The sequence below is a fragment of the Fistularia commersonii genome, chromosome 12, assembly GCF_037954325.1.
Source record: "Fistularia commersonii isolate RoL2024-O1a breed Wild chromosome 12, RoL_Fcom_v1.0, whole genome shotgun sequence".
Lineage (NCBI taxonomy): Eukaryota > Metazoa > Chordata > Actinopteri > Syngnathiformes > Fistulariidae > Fistularia > Fistularia commersonii.
The window spans coordinates 5,995,985-6,020,809 of record NC_141295.1 but is presented as its reverse complement, the minus strand read 5'-3'; the positions used below and the strand labels follow the sequence as shown (position 1 = coordinate 6,020,809).

The window sequence follows — 24,825 nt, the reverse complement described above, 5'->3', positions numbered from 1 at the left end:
AAGGTCGATCGAAGAACCGTGGCCTCAGGTGTCTTGGTTCCAAGTGCACATATGGACACCTTTCTGCCTGACCATGGTGTTAGTTGTGGAAGATCCTTGATGAGCACAGAAGTCAGGATGAGCTCTGAGCTGTAATTCCACTGGTGTCCAGCAGAGGTGAGAAAACACCCCAGAGCTGGAGATGAATCAAAGGATTGGCTGAAAGACCTGGTTCTCCTTCCTGCTGCAAACTCGACTCACCTGCTCCTGGAATGTGGAGATGAGCAGCTGCTCGATTGGCTGAATGTGGTCACATGATCGCACACCTGTGCCCAGTGGACTGGGAAGCCTGAGAGGAAAAGTCTTAATATCTTCAGGTGAGTGCTCCTCTTCTTCTGACTTGTGGAGGAAACTCAGTCAGATGATCCAAAGTGGTACCAAAAAAATGCCAACTTCTCCTGGTTACAGTTTAAAATGTTTCCGCCCGGTTTCGAACCGGGGACCTTTCGCGTGTTAGGCGAACGTGATAACCACTACACTACGGAAACCTGCAGAGGTCTTGTCCACATGTGATTTTTTTTATTCAGAAGCAAATGGAGAATCAGGGTCAGCTGGACTTGTCAGACAGCATAGTGGACAGAATCTCTGCCTGTTACGTGAAAGAGCAGAGTCACAAGGGCTGCAGTGAGCCCTTTTTGTCCAGAAAAGACAGGAACTTAGGGTAACTTATAAGAGCAGAGGTAGGAGAATGTTGTGTCCGTTTTTTCGGCCTCCACCACGGGACCGGACTTTGTTGTCCCGCTGTGTTCAGATGTGATCCAAGAAAAACATCAGCGCTGTCAGGAACTGTTTTAGCGATGAGTGGTTTGTTAGAGTTTTCTCTCTATATTCATAGCTATGTTATTTCGACTACTCACATGAAGACAGCCAGACGTGTGAGCACAAATGGCCTTTGTCCTCAAACAGAACCTGCACCCATGATTGTATATTCAAGTAAGCATGAAGGTGTTGCAGCTCAGTGGTAGAGCGCAAGCATGAGGTCCCGGGTTCAATCCTCGGCACCTCCACTGTATGTCGCGTCGGATGAAAGCGTCTGCCAAATGACTGCAAAGCAAATGGCAACCTACCCCCTGATAAGGAACTTACCCCCCTGAATGGAAACAGGAATCACCCTCTCCCTGTATATGATCTTGTCAACACCACCAACACACATTCACACGATAAAAGGCCGAGCAAGGAGGAACTCGGTGGGATTCTCTGGATCTTGCCTCCAAAGAGCGCTGAGTCTCCCCCTCTGCAGAGCTCAAAAGAATAGTCACTTGTCTGTGTTATTTCTTGCGATAACCTCGGTCTCCTCTTTACAGGCTTCAACTTAGACCGGCACGAATTAGGATCTCTCTCTAACATGGTTTATTAGAGGTCAAGAAATACTCTTACGTGAATTCCCGGGCCGAAATGAACGTCACCCCGAGGGGATCGTTCACCCTCTCTAGACGTCCGCTGAGGTGCGTCCGGTCGGATGTGCAGATGAGGAGATTTCAGCCCCGACCTCAGGGAGTGGCCATGATTTATACCACTATCTGGATGGTCGAGGTTTCTTCCTCATATGGAGTTGTTTTTCACAGCCTTTGGAAGAGGTCAACTAGGTACCAGGCCGTGTCATGAACTGGGCCTCCAGGCCTTCTGGGATTCGTCATTGCTAGTGCATTGGGGGTGTTAGTGGAAAAATACAAAGTTGGGTGCACTTTTGCCATCACGTGATGGGTTCCCGCGCGTGAATCTCGCGCAAATTTTAACAGTTGGTAGACTACATCTTGTATAGACGAGGTGACCTGAAATAGATCAGTGACTCCAACATAGTTGTTGGTGAGAGCGTAAGCAGGCAGCATAGGATGGTGGTTTGTAGGATGACTCTGGTGACAAGGAAGATGAAGAGGACAAAGTGGTGGAAGCTGAAAAGGGAGGAGTGTTGCATGGTTTTCAGGGAGGAGTTGAGAAAGGCTCCAGGTGGTCAGGGTGAGCTTCTAGATGATTGGACAACAACGGCTAGTGTCATCAGCTCCGCCCTACCCTTCACCGAGTGTCCAGGATATGCAGCCTCAAGTCCGACAACACGATCACAAGGTCGATCGAAGAACCGTGGCCTCAGGTGTCTTGGTTCCAAGTGCAAAGATGGACACCTTTCTGCCTGACCATGGTGTTAGTTGTGGACAATCGGTGACCAGCACAGAAGTCAGGATGAGCTTGGAGCTGTAATTCCACTGCACATACTGTCCACAGCATAGTGGACAGTATCTCTGCCTGTTACGTGGAGGAGCGGAGTTTGCTTCCCCGACGGAGAGGAAACTCATCATCTCCAGCTCATATGTTTCTCCACGTAAACAACTCGAAATACATCCTGATGAACTAATGGAGCCATTTGGTTTGACTTTGACATGAGCATCAGAAGCAGAGAGAGAAGAGGAAAGGCAAGAGTCTGGGACTGAGAGGAGGGACTTTGAATATCTGGACTATGACAGGAAAAGGTAGAGAGTTGGTGGACATGATGCAGAGAAGGAAGGTGGACATACTGTGTGTCCAGGAGACCAGGTGGAAAGGTAGTAAGGCTAGAAGCTTAGGAGCAGCTTTAAGTTGTACTATTATGGTACTGACAAGGAGAGAAATGGAGTAGGAGTTATCTTGAAGGAGGAGTTTGTTAGGAACGTCCTCGAGGTGAAAAGAAGGTCAGATAGACTTATGAGTCTGAAACTGGACATTTGAAGGTGTGCTGCTCAGTGTTGTTAGTGGCTATGAACCACAGGTGGGATGTGAATCTGAAGAGAAGGAGAAGTTCATGAAAGAGTTGGATGAAGTGATGCAGAATATTCCCAGAAATGAGGGAGTGGTCATTGGTGCAGACTTCAGTGGACATGTTGGTGAAGGCAATAGAGGGGATGAAGAAGTGATGGGCAGATTTGGTATCCAGGATAGGAATGCAGAGGGACAGATGGTGGTAGATTTTACAAAAAGGAAGGAAATGGCGGTGGTGAACACTTTTATCCAGAAAAAAGTGTTTTTTTCTGATCATTCTCTTTTTAATTCACCAGACAGAACAGTCTGTCTTCTAATACGTCCGCAGGCTGTTCCCGAAATCCAGGGTGTTTAAGCATATTGGTTTTATTGCAATAGTGATAACCTTGGAATTTTTTTTTTTTTTTTTTTAGAACACATCAGAAACACCTCACACTTTATGGGAAGAATTCTATTTCCGATGTATATTTTTCCCGCCATATTTTACGACGGGCAAAGACATACGGAGCACCTTGGAACCAAACAAGTGTCATTGCAAAGCCTCGCCAGGAGATGAAGCCAGAAGATTGGCTGAAACGCCTGGTTCTCCTTCCTGCTGCAAACTCGACTCACCTGCTTCTGGAATGTGGAGACGAGCAGCTGCTCGGTGATTGGCCAGACGTGGTCACATGATCGCACACCTGTGCCCAGCGGACTGGGAAGCCTGAGGGGAAAAGTCTTAATATCCACAGGTGAGTGCTCCTCTTCTTCTGACTTGTGGAGAAAACAGGGTCGGATGATCCAAAGTGGTACCAAAAAAATGTTTCCGCCCGGTTTCGAACCGAGGACCTTTCGCGTGTGAGGCGAACGTGATAACCACTACACTACAGAAACCTGCCGGATGCCTGTAATGATCTCTCAATTTACAACTAAAAGGAGAATCCTGGTCAGCTGGATCTTCTCAGATCATCTTCATCTCACGTTCGTATCGTGGACAGTATCTCCACCTGTCTGCGAAACACTCCTCGACGGGGAGGAAACACTCTTTGTTTACTTCTTTAATGACCAAACAACGTCGATTCCATCTTATTAATATCAGACACATATATTCCGACGTTCATCTAAAACACTTCAAACACTGTCGATCACATTTGCATCCAGTATAATGTTGTTTTTCCCGCCGTCATGAAGCTAAAGCCGACTCCATCCTTGCCGTGGTCTCGTTGCGGACGCTCACAACCCTTGTTGCATCCTTGTTAAAACTTATCGCCGCCGTCGTCCTCGTTATTTTATGTAACAAACCGAAGATTCATTTATTCGGTAACGACGCCCTCCAGCCGCATACCTGCTACCTTCATTCAGCATGTCCACAAGTTTCTCTTTTTCTGGGATAGTTAACAACTTCCTCTTAAATTTGGGCGCGTCGTCGGGTGCCTTTGCCGGCGCGGAACGTTTCGTCCTCATCGTGGAGAAAATTTGCAAACTTAAATTTGGCAAGTTGTACAGAGACAAGGCCCGGAGATTGTTGGTCTACCGTAAAAAATAAGCATTAAAAAGATCCGCGAAACAGCGAGGCTGCAAAAGGTGATCATTGTTTCTCATTAATTCATATCCAGATGCACTGCGGACAGCAAAGTAGGAATTTCACCGTGCAGGAAAACCCGTTTCTACACTACGACAATCAATGCTTTGAATCTCTTGAATCTTTTCTCCTAACATGCCAAAGGTTACAGGCTGGTCTTTAAATTCCTAATTCTGCGATGTTTGTCATGGAGATGAAGAGGGAAGCATTTCCCAGATATATTGATAAGTTGCATCCAAGGATTTGGTCTTTTTAGCTTTGCAAGATTCATTTCAGGAGGCAGATTGGCTCAGGTGTGTCGAATCCACGACCGAATGAAGATGGATATTCTAAGGTTTAATTAAATTCATGAAACCGCTAATATTCATAGAGACTGAAGAAGTGGATGCACGTTTTATTTACAGGTTGCAGGCAGTTGGAAGGGACAAGGGTCAGTGAGGAACAAACCGTTAAAAGTTATCTTTTGAGATTTTTACAGTCTGTCAATGTGTCTCTATGTTAGTTTACTGGACAGTATCTTCACCTGTCATGCGGAAAAAAACGGCGTTCGATTCCCCGACGGGGAGGAAACACTCTTTTATTGATTTATTACCTTTTGTGTATTTCATTTTAACTCTTGTAACAGAAGGTTTCATGCTAACGCACTAAGCTAAGGGACACAACAGGGTTGCTAGAAAGCTGCAAGCTAAAGAGTGAAGCTCGACTGTGGTAGAAATAAAGCCATATATCTGAAGCACCTCGGAGCCAATCAGCTGTCGTTGCAAAGTCTCGCCACTAGATGGCGCCAGATGATTGGCTAGACTCACCTGCGTCTGGAATGAGGAGATGAGCAGCTGCTCGCTGATTGGCTGGATCTGGTCACCTGACCGCACATCTATATGTCCATCTCCTGAGTCCAGTGGACAGTAAACATCTGGTAAACGTCTTAATATCCACAGGTGAGTGATTTCCTGCACTGTTTATTTACATTTTAGTTAGTTTAGTTTAGTTAGTGTCTGTGAGATCTCTATTTGTATGAACACTGTTCAAAACTGTGCGGTCCAGTTTTACACACTAGGTTTTTAATTCCTCCTTCTGCATTGCTTGTCATGAAAGTATTTTGTGAATAAATGTGATGTTTTGGTATTTAAACACTGACTTTGAGTCTTTGAACTTCTGCTGATAAAGATGATTTGGAAAGACTTGCACGAGAGCAAGCAGAGCTGGCAAGTAAACACAAATGGACAGACATGAAAAAAACCTCAGCCTGCAGACCAGCTGATTGTCAAAACCTGGAACGCGCTTCCCGTCACGTACAAAACACCGCAGCGTGTGAGTCTTGCCGTATTGACCGTGTTTGGATCTACATATGCATGCGAGCGGTCGTTCTCACACCTAAAACACATCAAAACAAACTTGCGTTCACGCTTAACAGACGGAAGCCTAAACGTCTGCATGAAGCTGAACCTCACCACCATCAACCAGACTGCAAAGACATTAGCAAAACCCTGCACCACCAGAAGTCGCTTTAATAGTAAGAACTACTTTTCTTATTAATAAATACCTTTTCATTTATTTTGAACAACATGTTTTAACAGAGTCTTATTATAAAACACACATTGTTGGTCTTCTTCCATTTAGATCAGAAGATGCTGACCTGAAGTTTTCGGACGTGTGGGTAAATAAGCAGAGCTGGCAAGTAAACACAAATGGACAGAAAAAAACTTCAGCCTGCAGACCAGCTGCTTGTTATAATATTGACAATGGACGGTCGTTCTCGCACCTAGAAAACATGAAGACGAACCTGCGGTCACGTTTAGTAGCGTTATAATTAAGAGGCACTTTTCTTGTTATTAAGTTACTTTGTTATAGCAAAGTATGTTGTTCAAAATAAATTCAGTCTTATTGTACTCTAAAATTGTTGGTCTTTCTCTTCCATTTAGCTGTTTTCGGTATTAAAATATACATATGGCTCTCTTAGGATCAGATTTTAAAATATGTGTTTTTTTTGGCTCTCAGTCAAAAAGGTTCCCGACCCTGTCCGAGATGATTGGACAACAACAGCTAGTGTCATCAGCTCCGCCCTACCCTTCACCGAGTGTCCAGGATGTGCAGCCTCAAGTCCGACAACACGACCACAAGAGCGATTGAAGAACCGTGGCCTCAGGTGTCTTGGTTCCAAGTGCACATATGGACACCTTTCTGCCTGACCATGGTGTTAGTTGTGGAAGATCCTTGATGAGCACAGAAGTCAGGATGAGCTTGGAGCTGTAATTCCACTGGTGTCCAGCAGAGGGTGAGAAAACACCCCAGAGCTGGAGATGAAGCCAGAAGATTGGCTGAAAGGCCTGGTTCTCCTTCCTGCTGCAAACTCGACTCACCTGCTCCTGGAATGTGGAGACGAGCAGCTGCTTGCTGATTGGCTGGATGTGGTCACATGATCGCACACCTGTGCCCAGTGGACTGGGAAGCCTGAGAGGAAAAGTCCTAATATCTACAGGTGAGTGCTCCTCTTCTTCTGACTTCTGGAGGAAACAGGGTCGGATGATCCAAAGTGGTACCAAAAAATGCCAACTTCTCCAGGCTACAGCTTAAAATGTTTCCGCCCGGTTTTGAACCGAGGACCTTTCGCGTGTAAGGCGACCGTGATAACCACTACACTACGGAAACCTGCAGGTGCCTTGTCCACATCTGATTTCTTAATTCAGAAGGGAATGGAGAATCAGGGTCAGCTGGACTTGTCAGACAGCAGAGTGGACAGTATCTCTGCTTGTCACGTGGAAGAACGGAGTTCACAAGGGCTGCAGTGAGCCCTTTTTTTCCAGAAAAGACAGGAACTTAGGGTAACTTATAAGAGCAGAGGTAGGAGCACTTAGGTAGACTACATCTTGTACAGACGAGGTGACCTGAAAGAGATCAGTGACTGCAGAGTAGTTGTAGGTGAGAGTGTAAGCAGGCAGCATAGGATGGTGGTTTGTAGGATGACTCTGGTGACAAGGAAGATGAAGAGGACAAAGGCAGAGCAGAGGACAAAGTGGTGGAAGCTGAAAAGGGAGGAGTTGAGAAAGGCTCTGGGTGGTCAGGGAGAGCTTCCAGATGATTGGACAACAACAGCTAGTGTTATCACATATGGACACCTTTCTGTAACAATGCGGACTCTGTACCGGTCTGTCGTGGTGAAGAGGGAGCTGAGCCAAAAGGCGAAGCTCTCAATTTACTGGTCCATCTACATTCCCACCCTCACCTATGGTCACGAGCTGTGGGTGGTGACCTAAAGAACGAGATGAAAGAAGCGGACGAAGGGACTTTCCTCCGCAGGGTGGCCAGACTCTCCCTTAGAGACGGGGTGAGAAGTTGGGTCATCTGGGAGGAGCTCGAAGTAGAGGAGAGGAGTCAGATGCGGGGACTCCTGGACACCTCGCAGGGGAGGTTTTCCAGGCATGTCCATCTTGGGGAAGAGCCAGGACACACTGGAGAGACCATGTCTCCAGGCTGGCCTGGGAACGTCTTGGGGTCCCCAAAAGGAGCTGGACCATATGGCGGGGGAGAGGGAGGTCTTGGCCTCACTGCTCCGGCTGCTGCCCCTGCCACCCGATTCCGGCTAAACGAGGGAAGATGGATGGATGTTAATAATAATTCATTGATGGGCTGAAGTAGGAAGTAAGTGACACATTAGTCACTTGTTCAGTGAGTTTGAAATGCTCTTTATTTTAAAATAGTGAGGGCAGGATAAGCGGTAGATGATGGATGGGTTGTAGGAAGGAGCAACAAAGAAAGCAGTTGAATGGGTGGATTCCCGTTCTTCTTCTGGCCTGCCGGAGAGTCGGTGAGCAAGGCAGCGAATCCACGGCTGCTCCCCGGACGCTGCTCGGAGGACCCGCCTACTGCTCGCAGGTTTCATGCAGGGGATTAACAATGTCCTGCAAGAGCTTCATGGAAGTGTCAAAAGTAAAAGATCTTATAGTTTTAGACAAAGTCCCTGGTTGTGACAAACCCTCCATGGCCCGACAGACTTTGGCCTTTATCGCACAGCAGCGGCGCACTTACGACATGAGGGGGAAGGTCTGCGTTCTAAAAGCTGTCGGCGTTACCGTAGCAACCACCAATGAAAAGCAGGCTCTCGGCAACAGAGGGGGTCCTGGGAGAATCTCCAGGACTCACCCTGGAGATTTGATAACACTGTACTCCACCTAATCCTCATCCCTTTCCTTCTCTTCATCCTCACCGCTCAGGCCGAGGCCTTTGGTTTGAAGGACGATGGAGTAGACGGGTTCTTCATGGCTTTTCTTGAAGGTCACAGTGGAGTATGCAAGGTCACCGTCCGGCCCTGCTGCCGTTGCTCCTGCTCCGGCCGAGGAGTTCTGGTACTGGTGTTCCTGAGGAGACAGAGGGGCTTCAGTCTGCTGGTCAAGGAGGTTTGAGGAAGATCTGGTTCCTCACCTCTGCTTCCCCGTCCGGTTCCACTCGATGCCCAGACGGTTGTTTGGAGAACATCTTTTTTCTGGGAGGCAGGAAAGACCAGCTCTTGAGTACTCATGTTAAACTCAAGGGAAAGCCTTTGGGTGTCAACCTTGAGGCACTTACCTGAGAAACAGGAACACCAGGACCGAATTCAGGACCATAAAAAATAGGGCAGCGACCCGTACTCCTGGCACTGCTTTCACTGAATCTGGGAAGTGGAGAGACACCGAAAGGACGTTCAGATTGCTGACGAACGAACTTTACCGACTTTTCAACTGGACTTCACAGATAAAGATGAAGAGAAAGTTGGTCACACAGCCATGACTTACTGGTCCTTTATTGTTTGGTTGCCGGTTAAATGTCATTGATGGTCTACATTAAATCGGTATTCAGACAGAGCCTTCTGTCTGTCATCTGCGTTCATTTCCTGTGTAATCCTACATGTTCCAGCCACCAGAACTACCAGAAGTCCTGGAGGGAGTTTTGCACTGTATGCGAAAGTACAACCAGCGGCAGGAACGGAAATGAAAATGACGATGAAGACAACATGATTCCCCCCGTAAAACAAGGGAGAAGACTTCTCCGTCCACGTGCCTCTTCTTGTTCTTTCTTAGAATGTACATCATCCCCAGCTCCTCCACCGGCACCATGTTAGTCATTGTCTGAAACGGACCTCTGAACTGCCCTCAGGGGGACGAATTGCTGAACAAAGTAAAGCAGGCTTTGTTTTTCAAATAACCTCTTCGACTCACATTTCACATCGATGTGGACGGCCTCAGACGACTTCGACCCCAGCACATTTTCAACGGTGCAGTAATACTTCCCGGAGTCTGAGCTCCGAACTGGACTGAGGAGGAGTTGTCTTTCTGCGCCCACCGTGGTGTTTTCCCTTCCAATCTTGTACCAGAGGTACTTCACTGTCTCCCCCAGAGCGCTAAGGCAGGTCAGAGGCACTGAGCTGCCCTCCAGGATGTCAGCAGGACTGAACGACACCCGGGGGACATCCAGAGCATCTGGGGGTGAAGATGTGGAAACAAAAGACATGCAGTTACAAGTCAGCATGTTTAACTTTCCCCTGCAAGTGGACGGCAGGATGACGGCTTCAGGCTGGACTCTTCAGGTTGTTTGGTTTTCCAATAAGAATGAAGGAACACTCACACAGCGGCGGAGATGGGTGCTGAAGATGTCCTTCCAAAGCACAGGAGACAAAATCTGCGGGACTCAGCCAGAGCTTGAGGTGATCCTTCTTCTGGGAGGGGATCTCACTTCCGTTCAGCATCCAGATGTAGGAAAAACGACCCGCTGAGCTGCAGCTGCTGTGACACAACAGCTCCACTTCCACCATGTTCTTATCGTTGTTTGTCCTCCTGACCTGAACCTGCAGAGCTGGATACCAAAGAGAGAGCGGGAATAATGTCATCGTAAAGAAGCAGCCGATGCTTTCTAAAGCGATGGGCTTCGGCCGGATGTTTGCCTCCACGCGGACGACAGTGTGGTATGTTGAAGATGGTGAAGAGAAGGAGAAGAGTTATGAGGGAGAGGATGTTCCTCTCAGAATACAGTTGAAATCTGAGTTCGACCTTTGCTGTGAACCAAAGTCTGGAAGCGGTGAAAGTTCTTCAGCACCTGTAACGGTCAGCGTTGTCGCAGGTAACTCGTTCTTCCACTGAAAGCCTGTCCCCTCAAGTCTGAAGTGATACTCTGCTGAATCGCTCTCGCTCAGGTTGCTGATTCTCAGTGTGGAGCGTCCGTTCCCTGAACCGTCCACCTCAACACGTCCGATGTAGTTTGCCTTTTTCCTGATGTCTTCAGGCTGTGAGGGAGGCCTCCGATCCTTCCCTTCAGTGCGGAACCAGAACGTGGACGAAACTGTCCCTGGACTGGTGTAGCTGCAGGAGATGTCCACGGCCGAGCCCTTGGGGGCGCAGATGTCTCTGTGGGTGTAGGTCACCATGTTGCACACAGAACCCTTCACACCTGAGAGAGAACATTTCCAAGCAGAGTCACAAAGAGATCAGAATAATAGAAGAGAGATGCTAACAAAGAGGGGACTCACACACTGCAGGGGAGGGATGGCGCTCGTATCCTTGTATGGCACAAGACACACTGTTTGCAGAAGTTTCTTTGGAATAATAATAATAATTTTTTCTTTCTCCTTCAATTTTCCCTCCATTTCTAAACCAGCTATATGTAAGCCCAGTCATCCAACAGTCGTTGACACATATCATGTAATTACTGTATTTTTCGATCCTGAGGCCTGGAGGGACGAAAGACAGGAAAGATATTTCATTCAAATCTAACTTCACACAAAAGGAATATTTTTTTCTTTTTTGTTTGAAATTTGTGTGTGATGGAAACGTCCAGTCGGAGAAACGTTGCTGCTGGGGTCTTACTCTTGACTTCCAGAGTGACCCCGGGGGATCCGGTGTAATTATCCAGGTCAGTGATGATTCTGAATTTGTAGGTGGCAGCGTCGCTCTCTCTCAGGTTGGAGATTGTCAGAGTGCACCGCTTGTCTCCGCACTGATTCTTCACCCGGCCTGCGTACTCAGGCTCTGTTGTCAGGTCCACTGGTGGGCCGTCTCTCTGCTCAGTGAACCACAGTGTCCTGCGTAACTCATTCGATCTTTTTGGCAATCTGTCTGAATATGACGGGTAGTTGAAGGTGCAGCTTATCTCTGCACTGAATCCTGTCAGTGTGCAGAGTCTCATGGATCTGTACTTCACCTCCCACTCAGTGTAGGAAGGAGACACTGCAACATCAAGGGGGGAAACAGGAAGGAAAAACTTTGAACAATTTAACAATGAATACCTTTGCATTTTAATCGCAGGAAGATCATTTTGATCCAGCGTGAGGCTGCGTGACGCTCGTCTGCCGCCTGACTGAGTCCCTTCGGTTCAAACGTGCCGACACGAGACGGGGAAATCGAGCTTTGGGTCGGACCGAGCCGAGATGGTTCGCTATGTTCAAGCCGAAAAACTCTCAAAGGTCTGTTAGAACTGGACCGAACGGAAGATCTTCAAGACGCGAGAAGTGTCTTCAGGAGCATGGGCGAGGAGCACGCTCGGTCAGAAATGACGGCGGCAGAACCTCAGGCTCCAACTGGGACGGGAACACCGAGTTATCTGAAGAGAGAGGACTCTCGGCGGTTCTCTGGCGACTTTCTACACTTTGGCGATCCTTGAAATCTCCTCAAAAAACAAACGGCGAATGTAGAAATAACAGGACGGTATCCAGATACAAAGGTGCATCTCTGTCGCGATTCCCGTCAGTCGCCGTGTGATGCTTCACGAAATAGAAAGGAGAAGTTCGGTACCTTGGAGGGACAGGAGCAGGACCACGAGTCCACTCAGCGCTTCGGTCGGACTCATCGCCGCTCCGGCAGATGACCCAGAGACACCAGTCTCATATTAGCCTGGAAGAACCTGTGAGAAAGAAGTGTCTTCAGTGTGTGTTTGAGGGTGGGGTGGTGGCAACGCTGCATTTAATTCAACTTCCTTCCTCCTTCTGGCTGAGAAACAGTCTCAAGAAAACCCTCTGAAAAAGATGAGCGAGGCCTGTCATTTTCATCATCGGTACAATTCAACTATGAGAGACAGAATGCAGAGACAAATTTATTGTTACACATTAAAAAAAAGAGGATCACCAGTAAACATGATTCCACCTTTTTTTTTTAACCAAAAACCAACTGTCATAACAGTTTTTTTTACACCGTTAAGGTTTATTATTGCTATTATATAAATTTGAAGTCATTATCTCTGAATTAATTATATAGAAAGGGAATAAAAAAAACAGTCAACAATCTGGAACATTTTTGTCAACAGTTTATTCTTTTATATTTTTTAGGAAGTGAATTAAAAAAAAACCACTTCTCTCATAACACAAGAAAACAACAAAATGTTGCTTGACTTTGTGAACTATTTTCAACATCAACTCTATTTAGCACATGTAGGACAGAATGTGTGAAGGTGAGAATGTTTTTTGCAGATGTATTTCTCACATGTGCAGCACACAGCTTTTGTCTTGCAGTCTTTCTTCCAGGGGCAGAAGTGGCACCTTTTTCTTTTGACCGACCCGGCCGTAGCCTCGGGTGGATCGGGGCAGGTTTCGGCCGCCTGAACGGCTTCCACAATGGCCGCGGAGGCTTCTGTGCGGGGCAGGCGCTCCCTTCTCTCAATGCACGGGGTGACAAGAGCCTTCGCGTGAATCTCGCGCGAATTTTAACAGTTGGTAGACTCCATCTTGTGTAGACGAGGTGACCTGAAAGGGATCAGTGACTCCAACATAGTTGTTGGTGAGAGCGTAAGCAGGCAGCATAGGATGGTGGTTTGTAGGATGACTCTGGTGACAAGGAAGATGAAGAGGACAAAGTGGTGGAAGCTGAAAAGGGAGGAGTGTTGCATGGTTTTCAGGGAGGAGTAGAGAAAGGCTCCAGGTGGTCAGGGTGAGCTTCTAGATGATTGGACAACAACAGCTAGTGTCATCAGCTCCGCCCTACCCTTCACCGAGTGTCCAGGATGTGCAGCCTCAAGTCCGACAACACGACCACAAGGTCGATTGAAGAACCGTGGCCTCAGGTGTCTTGGTTCCAAGTGCACATATGGACACTTTTCTGCCTGACCATGGTGTTAGTTGTGGACAATCCTTGACCAGCACAGAAGTCAGGATGAGCTTGGAGCTGTAATTCCACTGCACATACTGTCCACAGCATAGTGGACAGTATCTCTGCCTGTTACATGGAGGAGCGGAGTTTGCTTCCCCGACGGAGAGGAAACGTGATAACCACTACACTACGGAAACCTGCAGGTGCATTGTCCACATGTGATTTCTTAATTCAGAAGGGAATGGAGAATCAGGGTCAGCTGGACTTGTCTAGTGCACATATGGACACCTTCATGCCTGACCATGGTGTTGGTTATGGACAATCTGTGATGAGCAAAGAAGTCCAATAGCACAACACCTGTCGTGGGGGGGTATTCCTCCGAATCACGCCCTTCCTAGTCGCAAAGTCGTAGCCTACGGGAGCATTGGTCACAGGAGGCAGAACTGACTCTTCAGGGATGCTTCGAGACGACGGACTTGGATGTGCTCTGCGAGGACCAGGGAGACGACATCAGAAGACTCTCCGACTGTATAACTGACTATGTCAACTTCTGCACGGACAACATCGTCCCCACCAAGACTGTGCGTTGTTTCTCAAACAACAAACCCTGGGTGACTAAGGACATTCAAGACACGCTGAACAGGAAGAAGGCGGCATTCAGAAGTGGAGACAAAGAGGAACTGAAGAAGGTGCAGACTGAGCTGAGGGAGAAGATCGCAGAGGGAAAGGACAGTTTCAGGAGGAAGCTGGAGAGCAAACTCCAGCAGAACAACATGAGGGAGGTGTGGAGTGGGTTGAAAACCATCACTGGCCATGGAAAACAAGCAAGCCAGATGATGGAAGGAGACTTGTAGGAGGCAAACGAACTAAACCTGTTTTTTAACAGATTTGATGAAGGAGCCTCCGCCCACCCTCCCCCCAGCTCCTCTCAGGACTTTCCTTCCCCTGCGCCCTCATCCCTCACTTTAAGGAGCTTTCCCCCTCCCCCACGCACCTCTTCTGCTTCCCTGGACGACGTCTCGTTTACACCTCAGCCCTCCTGCCCCCCACTGGGACTCTCTCCACCCCCTCCCGTCGAACGTGATAACCACTACACTACGGAAACCTGCAGGTTTGGTCTCTACATCTGAGATGTTAATTCAGAAGGGAATGGAGAATCAGGGTCAGCTGGACTTGTCAGACAGCAGAGTGGAAAGTATCTCTGCCTGTTACGTGAAAGAGCAGAGTTCACAAGGGCTGTGGTGAGCCCTTTTTGTCCAGAAAAGACAGGAACTTAGGGTAACTTATAAGAGCAGAGGTAGGAGAATGTGGGTAGACTACATCTTGTATAGACGAGGTGACCTGAAAGAGATCGGTGACTGCAAAGTGGTTGTTGGTGGGACTGTAAGCAGGCAGCATAGGATGGTGGTTTGTAGGATGACTCTGGTGACAAGGAAGATGAAGAGGACAGAGGCAGAGCAGAGGACAAAGTGGTGGAAGCTGAAAAGGGAGCAGTTGAGAAAGGCTCCAGGTGGTCAGGGTGAGCTTCTAGATGATTAGACAACAACAGCTAGTGTTATCAGCTCCGCCCTACCCTTCACCGAGTGTCCAGGATATAAGAATAAGAATAAGAATAAGAACAACTTTATAAATCCCGAAGGAAATTGCAGTGCCAGAGTTACAGAAAATATAACAGTAATAAATAATAAAAGAAAGGCAGAATTAGAAATAAAAATAAACTATAAACTATAAAGTGTATCAGTGAAACTATAAAGTGTCTTAGTAAGCAGTGATAAAACTATAAGTGTCTTCGTAACAAGCGAGGTAAGGAGTGCACAATAGTATGATAGAAGGGAACATTGTAGTGTAGCTGTTATGAGATGAGATGAAATATTGCACAGTTTCTGAATATTGCACAGAAATGAGATATTGCACATTTTTGTTTGTTTTTAGGTTAAAGATAGGTTTTTATGGTTGCCGGCGGCTGAATGGAGAGGAATTAAAAAGTCTGATCGCCTCAGGGAGGAAAGACGTCAACAGCAGAGTGGACAGTATCTCTGCCTGTTACGTGGAGGAGCGGAGTTTGCTTCCCCGATGGAGAGGAAACTCTCGTCATCTCCAGTTCATATGTTTCTCCATGTAAACAACTCGAAATACATCCTGATGAACTAATGGAGCCATTTGGTTTGACTTTGACATGAGCATCGGAAGCAGAGAGAGAAGAGGAAAGGAAAGAGTTTGGGACTGAGAGGAGGAACTTTGATATCTGGACTATGACAGGAAAAGGAAGAGGGTTGGTGGACATGGTTTGTGGAATGATGTGGACTGAATCCACCTCCAGCTCAATGTCACAAAGACAAAGGAGCTGGTGGTGGATTTCAGGAAACAGAGGACCCATCCGACCCCGGTCACCATCAGGGGTACAGAGGTGGACATTGTGGACAGTTATAAGTACCTGGGTGTCCACTTGGACAGTAAACTGGACTGAACTGTTAACACCAACGCCATCTTCAAGAAGGGTCAGAGCCGCCTGTTCTTCCTCAGGAGGCTCAGATCTTTCAACGTCTGCAGGTCCATGCTGCAGATGTTCTACCACTCGGTGGTGTCCGGCGTCATCTTCTACGCTGTTGTGTTCTGGGCAGCAGGATCAAGACAGCTGATGCTAACAGACTCAACAAGCTCATCAGGAGAGCTGGATCTGTCCTGGGAGTGGAGCTGGAGTCTGTGGTGCAGGTGTCAGAGAGGAGGATGCTGAGGAAGCTCCTCAGCATCATGGACAACCTCCATCACCCCCTGCATGGACACTGACGTCCTGTCAGAGCTCTTTCAGCCGCAGACTGATTCCACCGAGGAGCTCCACTGAACGCCACAGGAGGTCTTTCCTCCCCGAGGCGATCAGACTTTTTAATTCCTCTTAATTCCCCTTAATTCCATTCAGCCGCCGGCAACCATAAAAACCTATCTTTAACCTAAAAAAAAACAAAAACTGTGCAATATTTCATTTCATAACAGCTACACTACAATTTTTCCTTTATCATACTATTGTGCACTCCTTACCTCACTTGTTACTAAGACACTTCATAGTTTCACTGAGACACTTTATAGTTTATAGTTTATTTTATTTCTAATTCTGCCTTTTCTTTTCATTATTTATTACTGTTATATTTTCTGTAACTCTGGCACAGCAATTTCCTTCGGGATTAATAAAGTTGTTCTTATCTTGACCAGCACAGAAGTCAGGATGAGCTCTGAGCTGTAATTCCACTGGTGTCCAGCAGAGGTGAGAAAACACCCCAGAGCAGGAGATGAAGCCAGAAGATTGGCTGAAACACCTGGTTCTCCTTCCTGCTGTAACTCGACTCACCTGCTCCTGGAATGAGGAGACGAGCAGCTGCTCGCCGATTGGCCGGATGCGGTCACATGATCGCACACCTGTGCCCAGTGGACTGGGAAGCCTGGGAGGAAAAGTCTTAATATCCACAGGTGAGTGCTCCTCTTCTTCTGACTTGTGGAGGAAACAGGGTCAGATGATCCAAAGTGGTACCAAGAAAATGCCAACTTCTCCGGGCTACAGCTTAAAATGTTTCCGCCCGGTTTCGAACCGGGGACCTTTCGCGTGTGAGGCGAACGTGATAACCACTACACTACGGAAACCTGCTGGATTACTGTGATAATTTCTCAATTTACTACTAAAAGGAGAATCCTTGTCAGCTGGATCTTCTCAGATCATCTTCATCCCACGTTCGTATCGTGGACAGTATCTCCACCTGTATGCGAAACACTCCTCGACGAGGAGGAAACACTCTTCGTGCAAGGAAACCCGTTTCTACACTACGTGTCACAATCAATGCTTTGAATCTCTTGAATCTTTTCTCCTAACATGCCAAAGGTTACAGGCTGGCCTTTAAATTCCTAATTCTGCAATGTTTGTCATGGAGATGAAGAGGGAAGCATTTCCCAGATATATTGATAAGTTGCATCCAAGGATTTGGTCTTTTTAGTTTTGCAAGATTCATTTCAGGAGGCAGATTGGCTCAGGTGTGTCGAATCCACGACCGAATGAAAATGGATATTTTAAGGTTTAATTAAATTCATTAAACCGCTAATATTCATAGAGACTGAGGAAGTGGATGCACGTTTTATTTACAGGTTGCAGGCAGTTGGAAGGGACAAGGGCCAGTGAGGAACAAACCGTTAAAAGTTATCTTTTGAGATTTTTACAGTCTGTCAATGTGTCTCTATGTTAGTTTACTGGACAGTATCTTCACCTGTCATGCGGAAAAAAACGGCGTTCGATTCCCCGACGAGGAGGAAACACTCTTTTTTTGATTGATTACCTTTTGTGTATTTCATTTTAACTCTTGTAACAGAAGGTTTCATGCTAACGCACTAAGCTAAGGGACACAACAGGGTTGCTAGAAAGCTGCAAGCTAAAGAGTGAAGCTCGACTGTGGTAGAAATAAAGCCATATATCTGGAGCACCTCGGAGCCAATCAGCTGTCGTTGCAAAGTCTCGCCACTAGATGGCGCCAGATGATTGGCTAGACTCACCTGCGTCTGGAATCAGGAGATGAGCAGCTGCTCGCTGATTGGCTGGATCTGGTCACCTGATCGCACATCTATATGTCCATCTCCTGAGTTCAGTGGACAGTAAACATCTAGTAAACATCTTAATATCCACAGGTGAGTGATTTCCTGCACTGTTTATTTACATTTTAGTTAGTTTAGTTTAGTTAGTGTCTGTGAGATCTCTATTTGTATGAACACTGTTCAAAACTGTGCGGTCCAGTTTTACACACTCGGTTTTTAATTCCTCCTTCTGCATTGCTTGTCATGAAAGTATTGTCCGTTTTTGTGGCTCCTGCCACGGGACCGGACTTTGTTGTCCCGGTGTGTTCAGATTATTATTCAGGGAAAAACGTCACAACGGCCAGGAACTAATCAAGCAAGAATGATTTGTTCAAAGTCAGGAAAATACACTTAGGAGATATCCCGGGCCAGAATGAATGTCACCCCGCGAGGATCGTTCGGCTCCTCCAGACACCCGCGGAGACGCGTCCAGTCGAATGTTCGCAGTTACATTTTACAGTCTTTGCAATAGATAGTGAAATAATGATGTGAGGTTAGAGATTCTATCATTTGACGTAGGGGATTTTGCAAGTCCCTCTCTTGACGTGAGCGTCCTCACGTCACACAAGGACTACAATCAAAATAAGTAAATACAATGAATGTATGTAAACACAATGTATTATAACGGAATATTCTAACAGACGGGACAAGGGTCAGTGAGGAACAAACCGTTAAAAGTTATCTTTTGAGATTTTTACAGTCTGTCAATGTGTCTATGTTAGTTTGGACAGTATCTTCACCTGTCATGCGGAAAAAACTGGCGTTCGATTCCCCGACGGGGAGGAAACACTCTTTTTTTGATTGATTACCTTTTGTGTATTTCATTTTAACTCTTGTAACAGAAGGTTTCATGCTAACGCACTAAGCTAAGGGACACAACAGGGTTGCTAGAAAGCTGCAAGCTAAAGAGTGAAGCTCGACTGTGGTAGAAATAAAGCCATATATCTGGAGCACCTCGGAGCCAATCAGCTGTCGTTGCAAAGTCTCGCCACTAGATGGCGCCAGATGATTGGCTAGACTCACCTGCGCCTGGAATCAGGAGATGAGCAGCTGCTCGCTGATTGGCTGGATCTGGTCACCTGATCGCACATCTATGTGTCCATCTCCTGAGTCCAGTGGACAGTAAACATCTAGTAAACATCTTAATATCCACAGTTGAGTGATTTCCTGCACTGCTTATTTACATTTTAGTTAGTTTAGTTTAGTTAGTGTCTGTGAGATCTCTATTTGTATGAACACTGTTCAAAACTGTGCGGTCCAGTTTTACACACTAGGTTTTTAATTCCTCCTCCTGCATTGCTTGTCATGAAAGTGTTATGTGAGTAAATGTGATGTTTTGGTATTTAAACACTGACTTTGAGTCTTTGAACTTCTGCTGATCATGATGATTTGGAAAGACTTGCGCGAGAGCAAGCAGAGCTGGCAAGTAAACACAAATGGACAGACATGAAAAAACCTCAGCCTGCAGACCAGCTGATTGTCAAAACCTGGAACGCGCTTCCCGTCACGTACAAAACACCGCAGCGTGTGAGTCTTGCCGTATTGACCGTGTTTGGATCTACATATGCATGCGAGCGGTCGTTCTCACACCTAAAACACATTAAAACCAACTTGCGGTCACGCTTAACAGACGGAAGCCTAAACGCCTGCATGAAGCTGAACCTCACCACCATCAACCAGACTGCAAAGACATTAGCAAAACCCTGCACCACCAGAAGTCGCTTTAATAGTAAGAACTACTTTTCTTACTAATAAATACCTTTTCATTTATTTTGAACAACATGTTTTGACAGAGTCTTATTATAAAACATACATTGTTGGTCTTCTTCCATTTAGATCAGAAGTTGCTGACCTGAAGTTTTCGGACGTGTGGGTAAATAAGCAGAGCTGGCAAGTAAACACAAATGGACAGAAAAAAACTTCAGCCTGCAGACCAGCTGCTTGTTATAATATTGACAATGGACGGTCGTTCTCGCACCTAGAAAACATGAAGACGAACCTGCGGTCACGTTTAGTAGCGTTATAATTAAGAAGCACTTTTCTTGTTATTAAGTTACTTTGTTATAGCAAAGTATGTTGTTCAAAATAAATTCAGTCTTATTGTACTCTAAAATTGTTGGTCTTTATCTTCCATTTAGCTGTTTTCGGTATTAAAATATACATACGGCTCTCTTAGGATCAGATTTTAAAATATGTGTTTTTTTTGGCTCTCAGGCAAAAAGGTTCCCGACCCTGTCCGAGATGATTGGACAACAACAGCTAGTGTCATCAGCTCCGCCCTACCCTTCACCGAGTGTCCAGGATGTGCAGCCTCAAGTCCGACAACACGACCACAAGGTCGATCGAAGAACCGTGGCCTCAGGTGTCTTGGTTCCAAGTGCACATATGGACACCTTTCTGCCTGACCATGGTGTTAGTTGTGGAAGATCCTTGATGAGCACAGAAGTCAGGATGAGCTTGGAGCTGTAATTCCACTGGTGTCCAGCAGAGGTGAGAAAACACCCCAGAGCTGGAGATGAAGCCAGAAGATTGGCTGAAACGCCTGGTTCTCCTTCCTGCTGCAAACTCGACTCACCTGCTCCTGGAATGTGGAGACGAGCAGCTGCTCGCTGATTGGCCGGATGTGGTCACATGATCACACGCCTGTGCCCAGTGGACTGGGAAGCCTGAGAGGAAAAGTCCTAATATCTACAGGTGAGTGCTCCTCTTCTTCTGACTTGTGGAGGAAACAGGGTCGGATGATCCAAAGTGGTACCAAAAAATGCCAACTTCTCCGGGCCACAGCTTAAGATGTTTCCGCCCAGTTTTGAACCGAGGACCTTTCGCATGTGATGTGAATGTGATAACCACTACACTACGGAAACCTGCAGGTGCCTTGTCCACATCTGATTTCTTAATTCTGAAGGGAATGGAGAATCAGGGTCAGCTGGACTTGTCAGACAGCATAGTGGACAGTATCTCTGCTTGTCACGTGGAAGAACGGAGTTCACAAGGGCTGCAGTGACCCCTTTTTTCCAGAAAAGACAGGAACTTAGGGTAACTTATAAGAGCAGAGGTAGGAGCACTACATCTTGTACAGACGAGGTGACCTGAAAGAGATCAGTGACTGCAGAGTAGTTGTAGGTGAGAGTGTAAGCAGGCAGCATAGGATGGTGGTTTGTAGGATGACTCTGGTGACGAGGAAGATGAAGAGGACAAAGACAGAGCAGAGGACAAAGTGGTGGAAGCTGAAAAGGGAGGAGTTGAGAAAGGCTCTGGGTGGTCAGGGAGAGCTTCTAGATGATTGGACAACAACAGCTAGTGTTATCACATATGGACACCTTTCTGTAACAATGCGGACTCTGTACCGGTCTGTCGTGGTGAAGAGGGAGCTGAGCCAAAAGGCGAAGCTCTCAATTTACTGGTCCATCTACATTCCCACCCTCACCTATGGTCACGAGCTGTGGGTGGTGACCTAAAGAACGAGATGAAAGAAGCGGACGAAGGGACTTTCCTCCGCAGGGTGGCCAGACTCTCCCTTAGAGACGGGGTGAGAAGTTGGGTCATCTGGGAGGAGCTCGAAGTAGAGGAGAGGAGTCAGATGCGGGGACTCCTGGACACCTCGCAGGGGAGGTTTTCCAGGCATGTCCATCTTGGGGAAGAGCCAGGACACACTGGAGAGACCATGTCTCCAGGCTGGCCTGGGAACGTCTTGGGGTCCCCAAAAGGAGCTGGACCATATGGCGGGGGAGAGGGAGGTCTTGGCCTCACTGCTCCGGCTGCTGCCCCGCCACCTGATTCCGGCTACACGAGGGAAGATGGATGGATGTTAATAATAATCCATTGATGGGCTGAAGTAGGAAGTAAGTGACACATTAGTCACTTGTTCAGTGAGTTTGAAATGCTCTTTATTTTAAAATAGTGAGGGCAGGATAAGCGGTAGATGATGGATGGGTTGTAGGAAGGAGCAACAAAGAAAGCAGTTGAATGGGTGGATTCCCGTTCTTCTTCTGGCCTGCCGGAGAGTCGGTGAGCAAGGCAGCGAATCCACGGCTGCTCCCCGGACGCTGCTCGGAGGACCCGCCTACTGCTCGCAGGTTTCATGCAGGGGATTAACAATGTCCTGCAAGAGCTTCATGGAAGTGTCAAAAGTAAAAGATCTTACAGTCTTAGACAAAGTCCCTGGTTGTGACAAACCCTCCATGGCCCGACAGACTTTGGCCTTTATCGCACAGCAGCGGCGCACTTACGACATGAGGGGGAAGGTCTGCGTTCTAAAAGCTGTTGGCGTTACCATAGCAACCACCATAGAAAGCAGGCTCTCGGCAACAGAGGGGGTCCTGGGAGAATCTCCAGGACTCACCCTGGAGAATTGATAACACTGTACTCCACGTAATCCTCATCCCTTTCCTTCTCTTCATCCTCACCGCTCAGGCCGAGGCCTTTGGTTCGAAGGACGATGGAGTAGACGGGTTCTTCATGGCTTTTCTTGAAGGTCACAGTGGAGTATGCAAGGTTACCGTCCGGCCCTGCTGCCGTTGCTCCTGCTCCGGCCGAGGAGTTCTGGTACTGGTGTTCCTGAGGAGACGGAGGGGCTTCAGTCTGCTGGTCAAGGAGGTTTGAGGAAGATCTGGTTCCTCACCTCTGCTTCCCCGTCCGGTTCCACTTGATGCCCAGATGGTTGTTTGGAGAACATCTTTTTTCTGGGAGGCAGGAAAGACCAGATCTTGAGTACTCATGTTAAACTCAAGGGAAAGTCTTTGGGTGTCAACCTTCAGGCACTTACCTGAGAAACAGGGTGACCAGGAGCAAAACCAGGACCAGAAAGAAAAGAGCAGCGATTGATCCGCCTGCCACCGCTTTCATTGAATCTGGGAAATGGAGAGACACCGAAAGGACATTTCGGATCACTGACAACTGGACTGTTCCTCCCGAACTCTTCACAGACAAAGATGAAGAGAGACGACGTCAAACAGCCACGACTTACTGGCCTTGACAAGGAGATGTACGGTAGCCTGGTGGCGCCCTCTTGTGTTCTCCACCTGACAGCTGTAGTTCCCACTGTCTTCAACTAGAACCTCAGTGATGGTGAGGAGCCGTCCGGCGGCTAGAAGAGAAACGTTGTTCTCCTTCTGCCAGACGTACGTGGCTTCTGGGTTTGCATCACTGTTGCAGCTCAGGTTGACTGAGCTGCCCTCCATCACGGTGTTCGCCGGGCTTATCGACACCACGGGGAGCCTTGGAGCGTCTGGGAGAGAACGTTTGTCAAAGAAGGTTATTCCATATTGCCGAGCAGGAACGAGTTCTGCACGAGGAGCGTCCCATCTGCCGAACCCTCCGGATTGCTGACCAACGTAAAGCAGGCATGTGAAGTATGTGGGTGGTGATGTTTGAAGACGTGCCTGTTTACCCACATGACCTGAGCGGCAACAAGTTTACGAGGGACAGACTTTAATGGATGTAGTTTTGTCAAATGACCTCTCTGACTCACATTTCACATCGATGTGGACGGCCTCAGACGACTTCGACCCCAGCACATTTTCAACGGTGCAGTAATACTTCCCGGAGTCTGAGCTCCGAACTGGACTGAGGAGGAGTTGTCTTTCTGCGCCCACCGTGGTGTTTTCCCTTCCAATCTTGTACCAGAGGTACTTCACTGTCTCCCCCAGAGCGCTAAGGCAGGTCAGAGGCACTGAGCTGCCCTCCAGGATGTCAGCAGCACTGAACGACACCCGGGGGACATCCAGAGCATCTGGGGGTGAAGATGTGGAAACAAAAGACATGCAGTTACAAGTCAGCATGTTTAACTTTCCCCTGCAAGTGGACGGCAGGATGACGGCTTCAGGCTGGACTCTTCAGGTTGTTTGGTTTTCCAATAAGAATGAAGGAACTCTCACACAGCGGCGGAGATGGGTGCTGAAGATGTCCTTCCAAAGCACAGGAGACAAAATCTGCGGGACTCAAATGGACCTTCAGGTGATCCTTCTTCTGGGAGGGGATCTCACTTCCGTTCAGCATCCAGATGTAGGAAAAACGACCCGCTGAGCTGCAGCTGCTGTGACACAACAGCTCCACTTCCACCATGTTCTTATAGTTGTTTGTCCTCCTGACCTGAACCTGCAGAGCTGGATACCAAAGAGAGAGCGGGGAATAATGTCATCGTAAAGAAGCAGCCGATGCTTTCTAAAGCGATGGGCTTCGGCCGGATGTTTGCCTCCACGCGGACGACAGTGTGGTATGTTGAAGATGGTGAAGAGAAGGAGAAGAGTTATGAGGGAGAGGATGTTCCTCTCAGAATACAGTTGAAATCTGAGTTCGACCTTTGCTGTGAACCAAAGTCTGGAAGCGGTGAAAGTTCTTCAGCACCTGTAACGGTCAGCGTTGTCGCAGGTAACTCGTTCTTCCATCGAAAGCCTGTCCCCTCAAGTCTGAAGTGATACTCTGCTGAATCGCTCTCGCTCAGGTTGCTGATTCTCAGTGTGGAGCGTCCGTTCCCTGAACCGTCCACCTCAACACGTCCGATGTAGTTTGCCTTTTTCCTGATGTCTTCAGGCTGTGAGGGAGGCCTCCGATCCTTCCCTTCAGTGCGGAACCAGAACGTGGACGAAACTGTCCCTGGACTGGTGTAGCTGCAGGAGATGTCCACGGCCGAGCCCTTGGGGGCGCAGATGTCTCTGTGGGTGTAGGTCACCATGTTGCACACAGAACCCTTCACACCTGAGAGAGAACATTTCCAAGCAGAGTCACAAAGAGATCAGAATAATAGAAGAGAGATGCTAACAAAGAGGGGACTCACACACTGCAGGGGAGGGATGGCGCTCGTATCCTTGTGTGGCACAAGACACACTGTTTGCAGAAGTTTCT

At 47.6% G+C, this 24,825-nt stretch overlaps 1 protein-coding gene, 2 long non-coding RNA genes and 3 other non-coding genes across 6 annotated transcripts in view; 3 read left to right on the top strand and 3 right to left on the bottom strand.

The window, feature by feature from the left end:
• Positions 1-454: 454 nt before the first annotated feature.
• trnav-aac (transfer RNA valine (anticodon AAC)) lies at positions 455-527 on the bottom strand. The gene has a single exon. It is a non-coding gene; the product is annotated as a tRNA-Val (tRNA).
• A 4,965-nt stretch (positions 528-5,492) lies between these two features.
• On the top strand, positions 5,493-6,140 carry LOC147228551 (uncharacterized). Its single transcript, XR_015106931.1, has 3 exons — positions 5,493-5,641; positions 5,745-5,843; positions 5,951-6,140. It is a non-coding gene; the product is annotated as an uncharacterized LOC147228551 (long non-coding RNA).
• Positions 6,141-6,906: 766 nt separating this feature from the next.
• Positions 6,907-6,979, bottom strand: trnav-uac (transfer RNA valine (anticodon UAC)). Its single transcript has one exon. It is a non-coding gene; the product is annotated as a tRNA-Val (tRNA).
• Positions 6,980-16,934: 9,955 nt separating this feature from the next.
• trnav-cac (transfer RNA valine (anticodon CAC)) lies at positions 16,935-17,007 on the bottom strand. The gene has a single exon. It is a non-coding gene; the product is annotated as a tRNA-Val (tRNA).
• A 2,355-nt stretch (positions 17,008-19,362) lies between these two features.
• On the top strand, positions 19,363-20,032 carry LOC147228548 (uncharacterized). Its single transcript, XR_015106928.1, has 3 exons — positions 19,363-19,509; positions 19,613-19,711; positions 19,819-20,032. It is a non-coding gene; the product is annotated as an uncharacterized LOC147228548 (long non-coding RNA).
• A 569-nt stretch (positions 20,033-20,601) lies between these two features.
• Positions 20,602-24,825, top strand: part of LOC147228530 (cytokine receptor common subunit beta-like) — a 176,375-nt gene continuing 172,151 nt past the window's right edge. Inside the window, exon 1 of the mRNA XM_086156634.1 lies at positions 20,602-20,676. The gene's annotated coding sequence lies outside the window, so the exon portion shown is untranslated. The remainder of the gene's footprint in view (positions 20,677-24,825) is intronic.